This window comes from Musca vetustissima, unplaced genomic scaffold, assembly GCF_032173495.1.
Source record: "Musca vetustissima isolate MV318-11 ecotype Yass unplaced genomic scaffold, APGP_CSIRO_Mvet_v1 utg18653, whole genome shotgun sequence".
NCBI classification, from domain to species: domain Eukaryota; kingdom Metazoa; phylum Arthropoda; class Insecta; order Diptera; family Muscidae; genus Musca; species Musca vetustissima.
The window spans coordinates 46,398-67,069 of NW_026880395.1; the positions used below are offsets into that span (position 1 = coordinate 46,398).

At 34.5% G+C, this 20,672-nt stretch overlaps 1 protein-coding gene across 1 annotated transcript in view; it reads left to right on the forward strand.

The window, feature by feature from the left end:
• The window catches only part of LOC133325976 (protein outspread), a 78,160-nt gene that overhangs the window by 31,676 nt on the left and 25,812 nt on the right, over window positions 1-20,672 (forward strand). The window lies entirely within an intron of this gene.

The window sequence follows — 20,672 nt, forward strand, 5'->3', positions numbered from 1 at the left end:
CACGCCTTATATAGGCATTGAAAATATATTTTATTATATTTTTTTAAAAAAACCAACACTGTTATAGGCCTTGAAAAAATATTCTTTAAAAAATCCACGCCTTGTGTGAGGCCTTGAAAAATATTCTTTAAAAAATCCACGCCTTGTGTGAGGCCTTGAAAAAATATTCTTTAAAAAATCCACGCCTTGTGTGAGGCCTTGAAAAAATATTCTTTAAAAAATCCACGCCTTGTGTGAGGCCTTGAAAAAATATTCTTTAAAAAATCCACGCCTTGTGTGAGGCCTTGAAAAAATATTCTTTAAAAAATCCACGCCTTGTGTGAGGCCTTGAAAAAATATTCTTTAAAAAATCCACGCCTTGTGTGAGGCCTTGAAAAAATATTCTTTAAGAAATCCACGCCTTGTGTGAGGCCTTGAAAAAATATTCTTTAAGAAATCCACGCCTTGTGTGAGGCCTTGAAAAAATATTCTTTAAGAAATCCACGCCTTGTGTGAGGCCTTGAAAAAATATTCTTTAAAAAATCCACGCCTTGTGTGAGGCCTTGAAAAAATATTCTTTAAAAAATCCACGCCTTGTGTGAGGCCTTGAAAAAATATTCTTTAAAAAATCCACGCCTTGTGTGAGGCCTTGAAAAAATATTCTTTAAAAAATCCACGCCTTGTGTGAGGCCTTGAAAAAATATTCTTTAAAAAATCCACGCCTTGTGTGAGGCCTTGAAAAAATATTCTTTAAAAAATCCACGCCTTGTGTGAGGCCTTGAAAAAATATTCTTTAAAAAATCCACGCCTTGTGTGAGGCCTTGAAAAAATATTCTTTAAAAAATCCACGCCTTGTGTGAGGCCTTGAAAAAATATTCTTTAAAAAATCCACGCCTTGTGTGAGGCCTTGAAAAAATATTCTTTAAAAAATCCACGCCTTGTGTGAGGCCTTGAAAAAATATTCTTTAAAAAATCCACGCCTTGTGTGAGGCCTTGAAAAAATATTCTTTAAAAAATCCACGCCTTGTGTGAGGCCTTGACAAAATATTCTTTAAAAAAACACGCCTTATATAGGCCTTGAGAAAATATTCTTAAAAATCCACACCTTATATAACCCTTGAAAAAATCTTTAAAAAATCCAGGCAATGAAAAAAAATATTCCTTTAGGCCTTGAAAAAAAAATCCTTAAAAAATCCAGGCATTGAAAAAAATATTCCTTTAAAAACCGCATTACGTTTATATTTTTAAATAATGTTTCGAACACCAAATGTCTTTTTTAATTTTTTTCTCCAAACTAAGTGTTTCCACTCATTCAGCCCACTATGCAATTTCCTGTTACGATTTTATCTCTCCTTAAAAAACAAAACATAAGCAATTTTGCTCCAAACTAATTTCCGTCCTCCCCTCGAAACCCAACCATAATCAAAGAAAAATAAACATCCAACGCAATGTTTGACAAACAAGCATTTTGTTTGTCTATGTTACATACAAATATTAAATATAATAAATAAAAAATATATATAGATAAGTTTGCAGTTTGCAATCATGACGTTTAAATTATACAACCTTGCTCGACATAAGCCAAGCATTCAGTCATTTTGCACAGTTCATTGACTGTGTAAATACAGTCTGAGAAACCAAGCCAAAAATGCCTACAACAAAGTTGTAATACAAGTTTCCATTTTAAACAAAAATCGAATTTGAAACAAGAATTTTTTGTGGTGCAAGCCTCCAAAAAATATATATCTCAAAAACAACAAAATATTTTATGTCAAACCAAACAACCTACCCAAAAAATGCTTACATATTTTAATAGAAATAACAAAAAAAAAAACAACTTGAAATACCTAGAAGCCAAAAAAATAAATATTAATTAAATACTTTGCTGTAATTGTTGTTTAGCTCCAAACAACACCAATCCATTAATTCAACACCGAATTTGAAACCAAACCCAACCCCTTTTGGCTGTGAACTGAAAATCCATTAGCAGTTTTTGAAATTTGTCATTGTAGGCATTTTTGCAGTATGGAGGTAGTTTGGTGGCAACATGTTGTATGTCGATAGATGGTATAATTATTTCAACACTGATAGGACCAAGTCATTACGCCTAATGTCCACTTAAGTATGTCTTAAAAGTCGTTTAAACCCGAAAGTTACATTTCATTCCCTAAACCTAAATTTAAAGCAGAAGAACGCACTTCGTTCCGAAACCATCTTAGTTATCACCGATGTTTGCTAGTTAAAGGACCTATATAATTCACTGGTATGAAATAAGTTCATCCAAATTCTTCAGATGTTGATGAGACCTTTTTTAACGCCTTTGTGCCTTAATAGAGTAGAGTAATCGTACAAAATCCATACATTTTAATACATTTTGCGGACATATAACACTTCAAACATTTGGCATTCTTACAAAAAATCCTCCTTTGTTTCTTTCCTTAAAATAGACTTGTTGCTTTCAGTCCCAAATTATTCCCAACACTTAATATTAGTTTCATGATTGCAGCTTTAAATCGTGTCATTTCGGAAAGGAACTAGTTTGAATTTAATTTCTGAATTGTTATTCGATTTGTGTAGAGTTCAGAAATCTCGTTCACTTTTCCACAAATGGAACTAGTCTTTCCTTTATCAAATACCTTGTAGACCCTTTTGACTTTTCTTTTCTTTGTTTCTTCCTGAAATCCTTGATTTCTTTATGGCCAATAGTTCATTCAGTCATTCACGAATTAAAACCACAAAAACACGATCCGTATATAATGAATTGAGTATGTATAATAATAGGTAAACAAGGTAGTGACGAATGATTAACTAGAAAAGTTTAACAAAGCAACTTGTTGTAGTTCTTGTTCAAATTTTATAGAATATAAACTATTTTAGTTTCATTTTTAAATGTTTCTCCATTTATACTTCATTTGAACCATATAAAGCGAGATGTATTGTGAACCTATAGGAACTGTAGAAACCAATTCAGCATAATGAAGTATATGAACATAAGATAGGCGAGAGTGATGTATTTAGTTCCGATAATTCTTATTTGTGAGTAATTTCCAATGAAAAATCATTAATCTGAATCTAAAGATATTTTGAAAATTCTAAAGTAAGAAATGAATATAACATGTCCTTCCTCTGATACTCTGTAGTTTGAAGATAAGTGTGCATGGGTTAGTTCAGGCAAATTGTTTTTATGTTCATTACAAGAGTGAGCGATCTACAGGGAGATTACCTATTGAATTGTGATAATATGACTCAAGAGACCCTAGTGAGCAATATAATTCAAATATTGTAGGTACGAGGAAAAATTAGCGGACCACCAAAACTTTGAAAGATTTACTTTAATTCAAATACATTTGTTATTGTGTAGTTAACAAAGGGAATGATTCACTAAATCAATCAATTAATCAAACATGGTCCTGTAAGAGACAGAAGACCTATACGAGCAGAAACCAGATAATGTCGCAATAAATTCTCAAAACTTCAGACGATGTACTTAAATATAAACGCAAATATTAACTAAAAGACACAACGGAACTAATATCACAATATGATTTCATTTGAATCCAAGTAGTACTGAATATTAATTAATAACCAATTGGGTAATCTAGTTCTCGGATATTTCTCGACCATTTTCTAGAAGGGTTCTAGTTTCTTAATGGAGTTTATTTGAATTTCTTCCTTTTATTGTCCTCTTTGTTATTCCGTTCATATAGTGCCGTGTTTTTTCGTTGATAATATGTTATGCGTATGTTCACCTCGATTTTGCTGAACCATGGGAACTAGTTACCTGATTAGGCACTTCTTCTCTACATTATATTTTAATTATTTTTTTAACACTTCAACTTTTGAAAAATATACGAGAATAAGAAAAGGAACTAGATAAAGCAAAACATGATTACATATAAAGATCTGTGTCTAGTTCCTCTTTTGAAATAGTTCCAATGGACTCATTCGTTTAGGAAGACACAGCAATATCATATGGAATATGTATGTCTGGTAACAATGGGGAAAATTGTTGAACAATAATACCGAACAAAATTTTTCACTAAAATATTGAATACAAAAACCTGTACACTATCCAACAAAGAATTCCCTAAATGAAACAAGTGCAGTAATTCATTGACACGTGGCATAAATTAAACGAACGAACTACTGACAAATACATTTAAATTGAATTTGAATGATGAATGATTCGAATAAGAACCGCACTAAAATCTCAACTAAAATTCCGGATATTCTTGAACGCCATAATGGATGAAGTAACTGGCAAATCGGCATTATGAACCAAATTGATAAATATTTGATAGACTAAAAGTCTAACCATTGAACTGAACTAAAGAATAATGAACTGACATGTCACAGACTTTGTTTGTTTGTCTCTGAAAGGGTAAAAATGAAGCACTTATATAAATATAATATAAAGTAAAACACTATGATTACTATCGGAAAAAATCTAAGAACCTTCATTATTTGTTTCATCGTTATAAGTAAATGGATTAATATGTTATTAGGTTCAATTCAGACTAGAGTAGATTGATCAATGTTGTTCCTAAAGCTATTTGATCATTCACCGTTTGTTCCGCCAAAGTAATTAGGTCATTCATTTAGTTGCATAGTTCCTTTTAGTTCAATCGCCACGTCGATTAATTTGGTTCATGAACGGGAAGATCAATATCAAAAGGAACTAGGTAAATGAAAGACAGGAGCAAACGGAACTAAACAAATGTAAGAACAAGAACAATGTAAGAACAAGTACCGACGGAAATAGTAACTTTGACCTAGGTTGTTCCGAAACAACCCCAATATATGTGTTCGCGGAATTTTAACAATTCCGTCAGATTTTTATCGTTCATTGGTAGACGTCTGTTAATTATGTTTATGAACGGGAAGATTTTTATGAAAGATTGGAAAAAAATAAACTAGGTGAACGTGTGAATGAAAATGAATGACTGGAGCAAACGGAACTAGATTTTGAAAAGAAAAAGACCTAGTATTGAGCGTTGCTTTTGCGAAATAGTTCTTTTGCACTAGTTCATTCAAAAATGACCCCACGGAATTTTATTCCTATAGCTATCCTCATGTGAAGCGGAGTTATTAACTCCAGTATTTTTATATATTAGGACAAATTTAGGCTTACAAGAAACTTCGCTGAACTGAATGGAGATCTATATATGAGGTTCAGATGCTGAAGTACCTAGAAGAAAATGACGGATAACATTAAAAAATGATTTTTATAACCTCCCGACTAGCATGGCCTAAATATGTCGATGACTTATTGGCAATTTGCATGTAAGGTTAATAGAAGCCTATAGCTATACTCATGTGAAATGCAGTTATTAACTCCAATATGTTTTTTTACATTAGGACAACTTTAAGCTTACAAGAAACTTCGCTGGAACTGAATGGAGATCTGTATGTGAGGTTCAGGTGCCAGAGTACCTAGAAGAAAATGATGGATACCATAAAAAAAAATAACTAAATATTTCGATTAATTTTATTTCCAATATGCATGTAAGGTTAATAGAGGTCTAGAGGAGAGTACACTCATTTTGCTCCGGTTTTGTTTTCTTATTGCTTTTTTTGACAAATTGTCGTGCATATAGTAGTTTTGTACTTTGACAGCTTTAAAACTGCTTAAGCAGCAAAACATTAAATTGTCATTCCAAGCTAACAACTTGTACTTAATTCAACACACAAGCTTCAACAAGAAGCCAAAAACAGCAAACGGATGAACAAAAAAACGAATAAGAGTGTCAGGCAGACGGACAAGACAGTCGGTCGGTCGGCACGTCTAATGAGTGAATGAACATTGATTTGCAAATTATCAACTTTGAATTCATTTAAATGCCACAACAATTTGACAATTGATGGTGGCCTCCACAATTTGCCTAGTGAGTGAGTGAGTGGATGGATGGACGGCAGATTGGGTGTATATCTATATGTTGGCATGTTCGCTAATCTTCTTTGTGGCTCTTGAGAGATGATGATCAGCAGCATGATGATTTATATATCCAAGCGACAGCATATAATTTGCCATAAAAACGAAACGAAAATGATTTTGAAAATGGTTTTAAGTTTGTTTATACAACGTATTTAATTTAGAGTTTTTTTAATTTATTGGCTAGATAATCACTTTACGTTGGCGTTACGAATGATACGATGTGGCCAGTATAAGCTACCGGTATTTAATTTTAATGGGATTTTAATAATTTTGTTAATTTATTACAACAGTAAAATCTTGTTAGCATGGACAAACTGATAACTAATCCTCTGCAAAGTCTTGAAAAATTTAGTTTCAAATTTATTTATTTTTTTTAATTAAAATATTTTTGGTCCACTGTATCAGAACAATCAAAGTTTTTTTGCCTTCGTCTTTTGAACTTTTTCAAGGTTGCCACAAATTATTTAATAACGTTTTTTGTTTGTTTTTTTTTTCTGTCATATTTATTGTATACCTTTTTGGGGATCTGCGGACCACCCATCTTATTTGTTCTTTGAAGTTTGGCAAACTGTATATGAATGACTTTGATAGATCAATTTGGTTTTTGCGATGAACACATGCCTCCATCCAAATTTCAATTATATGTTTTTTTTCAAGAATCTTCATTATGAAGTTCGCCGGTTTTTTTGTATTTAATTTCAAACTGTCATGAGCAGTAATGACTCAGAAATGAAGTGACAGATTATGAAATAAAAAAGTGAAAAAGCGTTAAGTTCGGCCGGGTCGAACTTTGGATACCCTCCACCATAGATATACTGTCATATTTATTGTAGATATACTGACAGGTACTAGAAATGAAAATATAGGGAACATTCCAAAAAGTGGACCTATACCGACATTTCTAAAAACGGAATATCAGAAGTTTTTAATGGATAATTATACCCTCAGCCATATGGACAATGAGGGAGTATACACTTTAACACGGTGAAAATGTGGCTCATCGAAATATTGGTTCTAGACCCCATGTTTCTTTGGACCAAATCCATTTCCAACAAATTTTGATTTCATCCAAAATTTTGGTCATCTTATTATTTCTTCCAAAATTAGTTCAAATTCAAAGATGGGGAATATCGGTTCACTCCTTCTGTAACTTCCACCCAGGGGCTAGGTCTAAATGCGGTCTATAGTTCATTATCGAACCTTACGTTCTACTTTTTTATCTCGATATCCTTCGCAGGTGAAATGATTACAACAGAGTCTTAGAATCAAACTCAAAACGCGAACAAATCAGATAACTATTTTAATATAAAACCAGTAAGGAAAGTAGTAAAGTCGGACTGGGCCGACTATACAATACCCTTCTCAACTTTGGGTATATTGTACATATATATCCTTACAATTGTATGTCAATGTTCCCTCGAAGGAACATACACATACATCTTTCTCCAACCTATGATAAATTAAATTTCATTCGGGTAGATTTAGGGTCATCGGCGTACCATGGGATAAATTTATGGAAAACGATTTATAGCAAAATTGATACACGCTATTCGGTACGCTGCACTGTTTAATTTCAATCAGACACCCGTTCGAAATATATATGGAAGCAATGGCTTGATCTGCACCAATTTCAACAAAACCCAAAAACGTCACTCACGTCTCAAATTGATACGTTGTCTACATTTCGTGTTAATCGGACAAACATTAGGAGTTTGGTACATCATGTAAAATAGGACGTAATTATATATGGGAACTGTATCTATATCTGAACGAATCTGCACGAAACTTAGCACACATCATTCTAGACCCAATTCAGTACGCTATGCCAAATTTCGTGCAAATCGAAAAATATAATCGGACTTTCGTGTACCATTTACATTAAATCGGACGAAAATAAATATATCTAAATTTGAACCGATTCTCACGAAACTTAGCACAAATCGTTCTAGGCTTAATTCAGTACGCTATGCCAAATTTCGTGGAAATCGAAAAATATATTCGGACTTTGGTGCACCATTTACATTAATTCGGACGAAAATATATATGGGAGCTATATCTACCACTGAACCGATTTCAGCGAAACTTTCCACACACCATTCTAGGCTTAATTCAGTACGTTATGCCAAATTTCGTGCAAATCGAAAGATATATAGAGACTTTGGTGCCCCATTTACCTTAAATTGGACGAAAATAAATATGAGAGCTATATCTAAATCTGGACCGATTTTCACGAAACTTAGCACACATCATTCTAGGCTCAATTCAGTACGCCGCGCCAAATATCGTGCAAATCGAAAGATATTTAGGGACTTTGGTACACCATTTATCTTAAATCGGACGAAAATATATATGGGAGCTATATCTAAATCTGAACCGATTGTCACGAAACTTAGCACACACCATTCTAAGCATAGTTCAGTACGCTGGGCCAAATTTCGTGCAAATCGAAAGATATTTAGGGACTTTGGTGCTCCATTTACCTTAAATCGGACGAAAATATATATGGGAGCTATATCTACCACTGAACCGATTTCAGCGAAACTTTCCACACACCATTCTAGGCTCAATTCAGTACGCCGCGCCAAATATCGTGCAAATCGAAAGATATTTAGGGACTTTGGTACACCATTTATCTTAAATCGGACGAAAATATATATGGGAGCTATATCTAAATCTGAACCGATTGTCACGAAACTTAGCACACACCATTCTAAGCATAGTTCAGTACGCTGGGCCAAATTTCGTGCAAATCGAAAGATATTTAGGGACTTTGGTGCTCCATTTACCTTAAATCGGACGAAAATATATATGGGAGCTATATCTAAATCTGAACCGATTTTCACGAAACTTAGCACACACCTTTCTAGGCTTTATTCAGTACGCTGTGCCAAATTTCGCGCAAATCGAAAGATATTTAGGGACTTTGGTGCACCATTAATCGGATGCACCTTAAATCGGACGAAAATATATATGAGAGCTATATCTAAATCTGAACCGATTTTCACGAAACTTGGCACATATCTTTCTAGGATTAATTCAGTACGCTGTGCAAAATTTCGTGCAAATCGAAAGATATTTAGGGACTTTGGTGAACTTTTTTACCTTAAATCGGACGAGCTATATCTAAATCTGAACCGATTTTTCCCAATTTCAATAGGGTTCGTCCTTGGGTCAAATAAATGAGATTTGCCAAATTCCATCCAATTCGAATAATAAATGCGACCTGTACTTTGTTTACAAGTTAACATGGACAGACATACGGACGGACGGACATGCATAAATCGACATAAAATGTGATTCTATGCATATTCTCAAAAGGAACCATGTGTTTATCTCGTTTCCTTTTGCCTGTTACAAACATATGCACAAAGACATAATACCCTGTGGTGAAGGGTATAAAAAAGGGAGTCATTTTTGGAAGGGAGATTTGTTACCATATACGACTACAAAATACCAAATTGCAGCAAATTCGGTTGAAAAACGCACTCAAGAATTCCAAAATACCGAAAATTGAGGGTACCCTTATATGGGGGCTATCTGAAAAATGTGCCTATATTCATAATTTTTTGTGGAGTGATTTGGAACCTATTATGAACTCAAAGTACTAAATTACAGCTAATACGGCGAAACAAATACGATCAAAACCCCCAAAATACTGAAAACTAGGAAGTACCGTTACATGGGGGGTACCAGAAAAAGTGGACCGATATTTATAAATTTTAGTGGAGACATTAAGTACCCAATAAGAACCCAATGTAGCAAATTTCAGCGAATCCGATTGAAAAACGCGCTCAAGAACCCCAAAATACCGAAAATTGGGGGGTATCCTTATATGGGAGCTATGCCCAAACGTTGACCGAGCAAGCCCATCATCGAACTTGACCAGGCTGCAGACAAAAGACGACTCTATGCCAAATTTTGGCGATCTATCTCAATTCGTTTTGAGGCTAGAGTGAATTCAACAGATAGAGGGACAAACGGACATGACTATAACGTCATAAAATTTTACGCTGATCAAGAATGTATATATATATACTTTATAGGATCGGAAATGATCAATTCGGTGAGTTACAAACGAAAAAAAAAACAAGGTGTGGATTTCTAAAAATATTTTTTCTAGCATCCAAAAAAAAGGCGTGGATTTTTAAAAATATTTTTTCTAGCATCTAAACAAGGCGAGGATTTTTAAAAATATTTTTTCTAGCATCTAAACGGCGAGGATTTTTAAAAATATCTTTTTGTTCTCACACTTTTGCCTCCTACTGTAGGAATCTGTGCGATTTTTTGCCTTACTTTCATGCCACAAAAAGTATCTCAGGAATTAATAAAGTGTGTCTGCTGCTACTAATTGCAACATTGTTGCAAAATCCCCAATCCCTTACTTACGATAACACAGCTGAGGAGGAGGACACCCATTGTTAGCCTTAAAGGCAATATTCTTGTTTTTTGTTTCCTCTTCTCTTCAAGCAAAGATGGGTCAAATGCAATGACAATACACAGATGCATATGTATTTTAGGATGTGGAACTACGTCCAACTTGGACAAACTCAACATATATGTCAGACAATTCGGACATCTTCCATATGCCCTTCAAATGTCTTTGGCAAACGACCAGGCATGTAATGGCAAAAGTCAAATCAAAGCCCATGGTTGTGTTTGGGATGCAAACATTTTTAAGCCCCTTTGGGCAAGTTGTGTTAACGTTTTTTGTTTGTCCGTTGTTGTTCTTTGTGTCTGTGATGGCTTGCTGCCGGTGATAACATTGGTGGTTCAAATGTTTGCGTCTGGAAAGTCATGACTCAAAGTTAGCATGCGTGCGGACGGCCGCAATTTGTTTTGTGCCCTGCGTTTAAGACCTGGCCCCGGTAAATGGTGGCTAAATAAAACGTTAATTTATTACATGAAAGTCAGGGCCAGACATACCTCTGCGCAATGGAGGTGTGATCTTTGGCATAATCTATACACAAAAAAGTGCTTAAATTGTTCGAATATAAGAATTCCGAAAAAATGTGTACCATTAGGATTGTCACCAGAAATCTTTGGGTAAAGGGAAGGAAGATGAAAATAAGATTTGTATTTTGTGTTTGTTTAAGAAATGTAGCTTCTGCAAAAATGTTGTTCATTCAATAAATTATGCTACATTATGATGCTGGCATTTGTGCAGGAAACATGGTTCATTAATAGAACTAAAAGGACATTATCAGTCCATCCATTTCTGGCAAATTTTAATTTCCAATTTTATGGTTATTTAATTACGTTGCAGTAGTTGTTTTATCTAAATTTTATGGCAAATATTTTTAGTTTTGACAGCTTTGGCGGCAACTAGGATTGTTTTGACAAAACATATTTTAAACCAGTAAGAAAAGTAGTAAAGTCGGACTGGGCCGACTATATGATACCCTTCACCACTTTGGGTATATTGTACATATGTATCCTAACAATTGCATGGCTATGTTCCTCTTTCCCCAACCTATCCTAACTTTAATTTCACTCGAGCAGATTTAGAGCCGTCTGCGTAACATGGGGGAAATTTATGGAAAACGATTTATAGCAAAATTGATACACGCTAGTCGGTACGCCGCGTTGTTAAAAATATAATCTATATGTGGGAGCTATATGTAAATCTGAACCGATTTTCACGAAAATTACCACACATATTTCTAGAATTAATTCAGTACGTTATGCCAAATTTTTTGCAAATCGAAGGATATACATAGGGACCTTGGTGCACCATTTACCTTAAATCGGACGAAAATATATAAGGGAGATATGTCGAAATCTAAACCGATTTTCCCGAAACTCACCACTCATCATTCTAGACTCAATTTAGTACGCTAAGCCAAATTTTGTGCAAACCGATGGATTTTGTGCAAAACAAGCGACTTTGGTGCACTATTTACCTAACATCGGACGAAAATATATATCGTTAGCTAAAATGCAAAAAGGCGTAACTAACTAAAGCATAATTGTGTAGGAGAAGCAGAAAACAGTTTTGAATGAAAACTATAAACATGTCATGTGAAATGAAAAAGTATGCCCGGCAGGGTGATATTGCATATGACGAATAATAGACAATAATATTTTTAACAAATTTAGTAATTTAGTTTAATGGCAGTCATAACAATTAAGTAAAAATGTGAATTTTTTTGTTAGTTACGCCTTTTTTCATTTATCAAATAAACCCACTTGTAGTTACGTCTTTTTGTTTTTTGTTAATAGAAGCTCCTTTTTTGACCGCAGACGTGTAAAACTTTGTCAACGCATGTAGTTTATTGACATTCACAATATTCATTCAAAAAGTCAATTTTCAATTTTTTGTTAGTTACGCCTTTTTCCATTTTAGATAACGATATAGTACTTATTGTACACATGAGTACACGCTTTCCCAACTCTCTTCATATTGACCCTACTTCTCAGCCTTAATTTGCATTCCAAATTTTAAGTTTTTAGCTCAATCCATTCACATGCTACGAAATTGTATCAAATTTAGTACATTTCAGTACTTTTCGGATACTTGTAGTTCGAATTTCCAAAAAAAACCTTTGCTTTATCTATTTTACACTCCATCAGTGACCCTCAATCCAAATTTCAAAGTTCTGGCTCTACTGGTTCGCTAAATACAAATGATACCATATTTAGTATTTTTCGTACTGTTCGCAACAGCCTTATCTGTCACCTTTGGACCAAGAGTGACGCTCACCCAAAATTTCAAGATTCTAGCTTTAGCCGTTTAGTCTGGGCGTTGATGAATCGTTAAATCAGTCAATCACTTTACTCTTTTATTAGTATAGATTAAATTTGTACCAAATGTAGTACCATATAGTACTTTTCGTACACATGAGTACACGCTTTCAAAACCATCTCCTTATTCGCATTCCACATTTCAAGTTTTTAGCTCTATCCATTCACATGCTACGAATTTGTAACAAATTGAGTGCATTTTCGTACTTTTCGGATAGTTATAGTTCGAATTTCCAAAAACTCTTTGCTACACCTATCCTACACTCCATCAGCGACCACCAATACAAATTTATGAGTTCTAGCTCTACCGGTTCGCCAAATATAAATGGTATCACATTTAGTACTTTTTAGTACTTTTCGTACCGTTCTAGGACGAATTTCCAAAAACCCAGCCTTATCTGTCACATTTGGACCAAGAGTGACACTAACCCAAAATTTCAAGATTTTAGCTTCAGCCGTTTCGTCTGGGCGTTGATAATAGATACACGCCGTTGGTAGGCCTCTGAAAAAATTATTTTAAAAATCAACGCCTTTGAAAAAATTATTTGAAAAATCCACGCCTTTGAAAAAATTATTTGAAAAATCAACGCCTTTGAAAAAATTATTAGAAAAATCCACGCCTTTGAAAATTTTTTTTTTGAAAAATCCACGCTTTTGGTAGGCCTTTGAAAAGATTTTTTTAAATCCACGCCTAGCTTGGCTTTTAAAAAATATTTGCTTTTTAGTCCAGCTTTTGTTAGGCCTTTAAAAATTCACACCTTTGGTTGGACTTTGAAAAAACAATATTTTTTTAACAAGATTTAAATTTCTTTTTGAATATCTCCCCATCCACCCTATTACGATATTTTGTGCCTCCACCAGAAACGTTCATTTCTCAATTGAAGATCATTATACCCTTCACCACACTGTGGTACAGGGTATTATGTCTTTGTGCATATGTTTGTAACAGGCAAAAATAATCGAGATAGACCCATGGTTCCTTTTGAGAATATGCATAGAATCACTTTCTGAGTCGATTTATGCATGTCCGTCCGTCCGTCCGTCCGTCTGTCCGTCTGTCCGTCTGTCCGTCTGTCTGTCCATGTTAAATTGTAAACAAAGTACAGGTCGCATTTATGATCCGAATTGGATGAAATTTGGCACAAGTCACTTATTTGGCCCAAGGACGAACCCTATTGAAATTGGGAAAAATCGGTTCAGATTTAGATATAGCTCCCATATATATATTTAACCGATTTAATGTAAACGGTCCCTATATATCTTTCGATTTGCACGAAACTTGGTACAGCCTAATCATTTAGGTCTAGAATGATGTCTGCCAAGTTTCGTGAAAATCGGTCCAGATTTAGATATAGCTCCCATATATAGTTTCGTCCGATTTCATGTAAATGGTGCACCAAAGTCCCTATATATCATTCGATTTGCACGAAATTTGGCATAACGTAATGAATTAAGCCTAGAGTGATGTCTGCCAAGTTTCGAGAAAATCGGTTCAGATTTAGATATAGCTCCCATATATAGTTTCGTCCGATTTCATGTAAATTGTGCCCCAAAGTCCCTATATATCTTTCGATTTGCACGAAATTTGGCATAACGTAATGAATTAAGCCTAGAGTGATGTCTGCCAAGTTTCGAGAAAATCGGTTCAGATTTAGATATAGCTCCCATATATAGTTTCGTCCGATTTCATGTAAATGGTGCCCCAAAGTCCCTATATATCTTTCGATTTGCACGAAATTTGGCATAACGTACTGAAGTGAGCCTAGAGTGATGTCTGCCAAGTTTCAAGAAAATCGGTCCAGATTTCTATATAGCTCCCATATATACTTTCGTCCGATTTCATGTAAATGGTGCGCCAAAGTCCCTATATATCTTTCGATTTGCACGAAATTTGGCATAACGTACTGAATTGAGCCTAGAATGATGTCTGCCAAGTTTTGATAAAATCGGTTCAGATTTAGATATACCTCCCATATATAGTTTCGTCCGATTTCATTTAAATGGTGCCCCAAAGTCCCTATATATCTTTCGATTTGCACGAAATTTGGCATAACGTACTGAATTGAGCCTAGAGTAATGTCTGCAAAGTTTTGATAAAATCGGTTCAGATTTAGATATACCTCCCATATATAGTTTCGTCCGATTTCATTTAAATGGTGCCCCAAAGTCCCTATATATCTTTCGATTTGCACGAAATCGTTCTGAATTAAGCGTAGAGTGATGTCTTCCAAGTTCCGAGAAAATCGGTCCAGATTTAGATATAGCTTCCATATATAGTTTCGTCCGATTTCATGTAAATGATGCACCAAAGTCCCTATATATCTTTCGATTTGCACGACATTTGGCATAACGTACTGAATTGAGCCTAGAATGATGTCTGCCAAGTTTCGTGAAAATCTGTCCTGATTTAGATATAGCTCCCATATATAGTTTCGCCCGATTTTAGGTAAATGGTGCACCAAAGTCCCTATATATCCTTCGATTTGCACGAAATTTGGCATAACGTACTGAATTGAGCCTAGAGTGATGTCTGTCTTGTTTCGTGAAAATCGGTCCAGATTTAGATAGAGCTTCCTTTTATTATAGATTGATTTTAAGTAATTGATGCACCAAGGAACCAATAGGCTGATAGGAACAAAACTTTCTGAAATTAGTATAACCTAACCTGTGACAAGTTTGTTTGAAATCGCCTAATATTTCGATAGAGCTTCCATATATATTTTCGCCCGATTTCAAGTAAATTGGGCATCAAACTCCTCATGTTAGTCAGATTGAAATCAAATTTTGTACAACTTACAAAATTGAGCATAGAATTACGTAGTTGCGTTTTGTAGAAGTACAGACATAGCCCAACGGATGACCTATTTATATTTGTTTGAAGTCGATTTACATACTTTATGGATAGATTTAGGTAGATTCACATTTAGATAAATATCACATATTTTATTTCATCCAATTTCATCTTAATAGTCCTGTTTAATATACCCATAGTGGTGAAGGGTATCATATAGTCGGCCCCGTCCGACTTTACTACTTTCCTTACTGGTTTTTCCATTGATTTATGGTAAATAGTTTCAATAATTGCATCACTATCTTTGGGCATTGAAATCGAAATCTTCGGACTTCTTTGTTTTCCTTTCCTTTTACAGAAATCGAATTTAACTATTGTTACAAAAGCAACAATCACGACAACAACAATAACAAGTAAAATTACTTTAACTAACTGGCAACAATGTTGCCACCACCAAAATGCAGTTTTTCTTGTTGTTGTTGTTGCAATTTTTCTAACAATTCACCAGTGTCAGATAATCATCGCCAACACCTTTTGACTTCAATGGGGTTTTTTTCATTTCGCGCTGATTACAGCAATGCAGTTAAATAAAAGAGGTGCCAAGAAGGTGTTCAACCTGATACATTTTCCAACCTCCCTCCCCTTGACGTCCTCGTCGAACAAGTATTGAAATCAAAAGTGTTTTTAATGAAAGCCGCCGCCGGTTAATCAGACTGCCATAGAAAGGCATAAAAATTGTAAACTATTTAGTGATCGGGTGAATGCATGGATCCATCGATCGGTGGGGACAATTGCAGTGATGATGGGTCGTTCCTTGGCTGGCTGTTTGTGGGGGGCGTTACGAAAGAAGGTAGAATTTTTGTTTTTTGTTCTGTGGCATGACGCTTCTTCGCCTATTTAATCAAAGCAAAATGACTTGGATGACTCGAAGAAGACGAAGAAGAGCCACAAGAAGTAAGCAAATCAGCAAAATATTTGCCTAGATATACCATGGCGACTGAACATAATTGTGCGCAGTCGCAGAGTCATTGTTGTCGTTTGGTAAAGATGTCTACAAAGGCGGAATGCAAAAAAGGGTCGTTGTTTGTTGGCTGTGTGGTTCGATGTTCTGGTTCTGCATTGTAAAGGAAATAATTTTCAAACTTCAAAGCGGGCGGGAGGCAATATGGGTGTAAACACTTTCAAAACTATTATGAAAGCGTGTTGTTGACGTTCGAGGGGAGGGGGTTCCTTTTTTTGTTGTTTGCTGGCTGTTCAGCATATCTTCTCTTTCTATGGCCACTTTAATTCTCTATGAAATATGATTTGCCTCAATCGAAATTGTCAGACAAAAAACATTGTCGTTGCCGCCGCCACAAACAATAATGACGACGTATTTTGTTGTCGTTGTTGTTGTTGCTGCTATTGTATTCCTATTGAAATTCATTGCAAAATGACTAGTTATTCTTCTTCTTGATTTTTTTTTTTTTTTTTTTTTTTGATTTTCTATTTTGTTAAGTGGTTAGCTTGATTATGCCACAAAGAACTGAAGAAGAACACCGCGCTTCATAAGAAATGTTTCGCCTCCTTTATGGTCATCTTTAGCTTTAATCCCACTTAGCAGCATAGATGTTGGAGGCGAGCTGGTGATTTTGTTTTTTTTGGTTTGGTATTGTATTATGTGATTATTCTCTATTGTGAATACACTTCACTCTTACTTATTTGGGATGGGATAATTGAAAATTAAAAAAAAGAAATAAAGAAAATATCAGTCCGGATGACTTTTATTAAATACCTTTTCAAGTTCCTAACAAAAGTCGTGGATTTAAAAAAAATAAAGACCTACCAAAGGCGTGGATGTTTAAAATAATTTTTTCAAAGCCCTACCAAAGGCGTTTATTTTTCCAATAGTTTTTTTCAAAGGTATATCAAAGGCGTGGATTTTTAAAATAATTTTTTTCAAAGGTATACCAAGGCCTACCAAAGGCATGGATTTTTAAAATAATTTTTTTCAAAGGTATACCAAGGCCTACCAAAGGCGTGGATTTTTAAAATAATTTTTTTCAAAGGTATACCAAGGCCTACCAAAGGCGTGGATTTTTAAAATAATTTTTTTCAAAGGTATACCAAGGCCTACCAAAGGGATGGATTTTTAAAATAATTTTTTTCAAAGGTATACCAAGGCCTACCAAAGGCGTGGATTTTTAAAATAATTTTTTTCAAAGGTATACCAAGGCCTACCAAAGGCGTGGATTTTTAAAATATTTTTTTTCAAAGGTATACCAAGTCCTACCAAAGGCGTGGATTTTTAGAATAATTTTTTCAAAAATATACCAAGGCCTACCAAAGGCGTGGATTTTTAAAATATTTTTTTTCAAAGGCCTGCCAAAGGCGTGGATTTTTAAAATATTTTTTTTTCAAAGGCCTGCCAAAGGCGTGAATTTTTAAAATATTTTTTTCAAAGGTATACCAAGGCCTGCCAAAGGCGTGGAATTTTGTAGACTATTTTTCTATGGCCTAAAAAACCTTTCAGAAAAAAAAGAATTAAATTAAAAAATCTTGCCTCGAAGAACATTTTGAAGCTGCGATTAATTCAGAGTTCATATTTTCAAAACCTTAATTCGTTTATGAAACTTTACAGTCCGCCAAATGAACACCATAAGTTTTAAAATCCAAATGTGTGCCTATATGAAGTAGGTGGCATATTTTGTTCGTTGTTTATCATCCAACTACAATAACAACAAAACCTCCTTTTTCTAGCAACAACAACTACAACAACACGAACGAACAAATTATGAATTTTCCGCCTAATCGCCCCAAAGGCACATTAAAGCAAACGAGAAGTCCTAAAATGGTAATTCAGAACATGTATCAGTGATTATTTGTTCGTTCGTCGCGATGTTTAGCAAGCTAGCTGTGTGTGTGTGGTTGTATGTGTTTCCTTAAAAAAAGAGGTGTAGTTCACAGACATTACCCCAAAGGTACATAATAATTTTTTCCGCTTAGCTATTGTGGTGTGTAATCAGTCATTTGGTTTTCTCCGAGTTGAATTCTTAGCTTAGCTGGGGCTTCGATGGCTGACTGTCGACTGTCTCTGTGACTCCTCTATGCCTCCGGGTAATGCACGCTTACTGAGGGCATTTGTTGTTGTTGTTTTTTTTTTCTCTTTTTCTTGTTGATCGGTCTTGGTGAAAAGTGTAGGCTAGAAAATAATTCCAAATTCCATAAGACAAGACTCCTAAATATTACCTTCATAACTTACACGACGAATTGTTGTAAAACAAAATAGTCAAACAAAGTGTCTCATGTTTATGGATGGGTTATAAGTACTCGGTGGTCATGTACTGAATATGGAGGCTATCTATGGGGGTTTGGTTATGAGAAGAGGTAACAGATGCTACGAGTATTGGATGGGAAATTGGGGTTAATGATTCAAAATCGTTGGTAATCAATCTTAGATATGAGAAAAGTCTCTCAAACGTATTTGAAGTTGTTATCCAAAGGGCTTCTGTAGAGGTTCTGGATTCCTTGACGTAATTTCCAGTACCATCCCTCGTTCCATGATTTTAATTTAAATGCAAACAAAAAAGTCTCCATACACTCTGAAATAAATCACAATGGAATGAAAAACTCTTACCCATACCACCAACAACAACAACAATTTTAGTAGCTTGACTGGCTGACTGCCTGCGCCTACCCACAGCACTTAAGAATAATTGCTCTGGAATATAAATCTCTTGTACAACATTGTTTGGCCATGAGGAGACCCAACTTTTTGCTGTCTTTGTCATCAACGCCGTTATACTTACTAAAAGGAAACTAAAAGCAATTTAGGAAGAATGATAACCATAAAACAAGATGTTGAAACTAAAAACTAAATTTCAGTTCAGCAAAAAAAAACCCCAAATTACTTTGATAGGGAGTTTGAAAAATCACGCAAAGGAACACTTGGGGATTATGGAATTAAAAAAAAAAAACAAATAAAAAAACTTTGATTAAAACATGCACTTATTAAAAATCCAACCTCTGACAAGCCTTTAAAATAAATATTTTGAAAATTCCACTTATTGAAAATTTAAAAAAAAAGTTATTTAAAATTCCACACCTTTCGTAGGCCTTTGAAAAAAATATTTTCAAAATCAACGCCTTTCGTAGTCCACAAAAAAATTATTTTAAAAATCGACGCCCTTGGTAGGCATTTGAAAAAAAAAATATTTTAGAAATCCCCACCTATAAAAATTCATGTTTTTGTGGTCTTTTTAAAAAAATGTTCATAAAAAATGTTTCTATATTTAGCCTTTATTTTTAAGTATGTTGATCTGCAAAAAAAATCCCCACTTCAATATATAATAAATAAACATTAAAAATATTTTAATATTTATATCTTTATTTGAACGAATAAAAATGTATAAGTCATAAAATATCGAAAAAAGCTATAATCCTTAAAAGCTTTTAGTATTGACCGGCTTTGTTTTCGTAAATAAAATATTCAGTGTCATAAATATTTTATAACCCAGAAAATGGGAGCCACAATAAAAAACAGTAAGGAAAGTAGTAAAGTCGGACGGGGCCGACTATATGATACCCTTCACCACTATGGGTATATTCAACAGATGGAATCCTAACAGACGTCGCATTCTGCATCCTATACTAAATTTTGGTCAGATATAGAGTTGCTACTTACAATGGGACGATATTATGTAAATTTAAAGCAAAATCTCGAGATCTAAACCGATTTCATAGAAACTGGTCACATTTTAGGTTACACTTATTTCAGTATGTTTTGTGCATTCGGCCACATTTTGAGTCCTTCAATTATCTATAAATCCAAATTTCGAAGGATACATAGGTACTTTGGTGCACTATTTTCCTAAAATCGCGCGAAACTATATATGGGAGCTATATCTAAATCTGAGCCGATTTTTACGAAATTAAACACACATTGTTCTAGATTTAATTCAGTACGCTGTGCAACATTTTGTGCAAATCGAAGGATATATAAGGAATTTGGCGCACCATTTACATAAAATCGGACGAAAATATATATGGAAGCTATATCTACATCTGAACCGATTTTCACGAAACTCAACACACATTATTCTAGGCTAAGTTCAGTACGCTGTGTAAAATTCCGTGCAAATCGAAGGATATATAGGGACTTTGGTGCATCATTTACATAAAATCGGTCGAAAATATATATGGGAGCTATATCCAAACCTGAACCGATTTTCACGAAACTTAGCACAC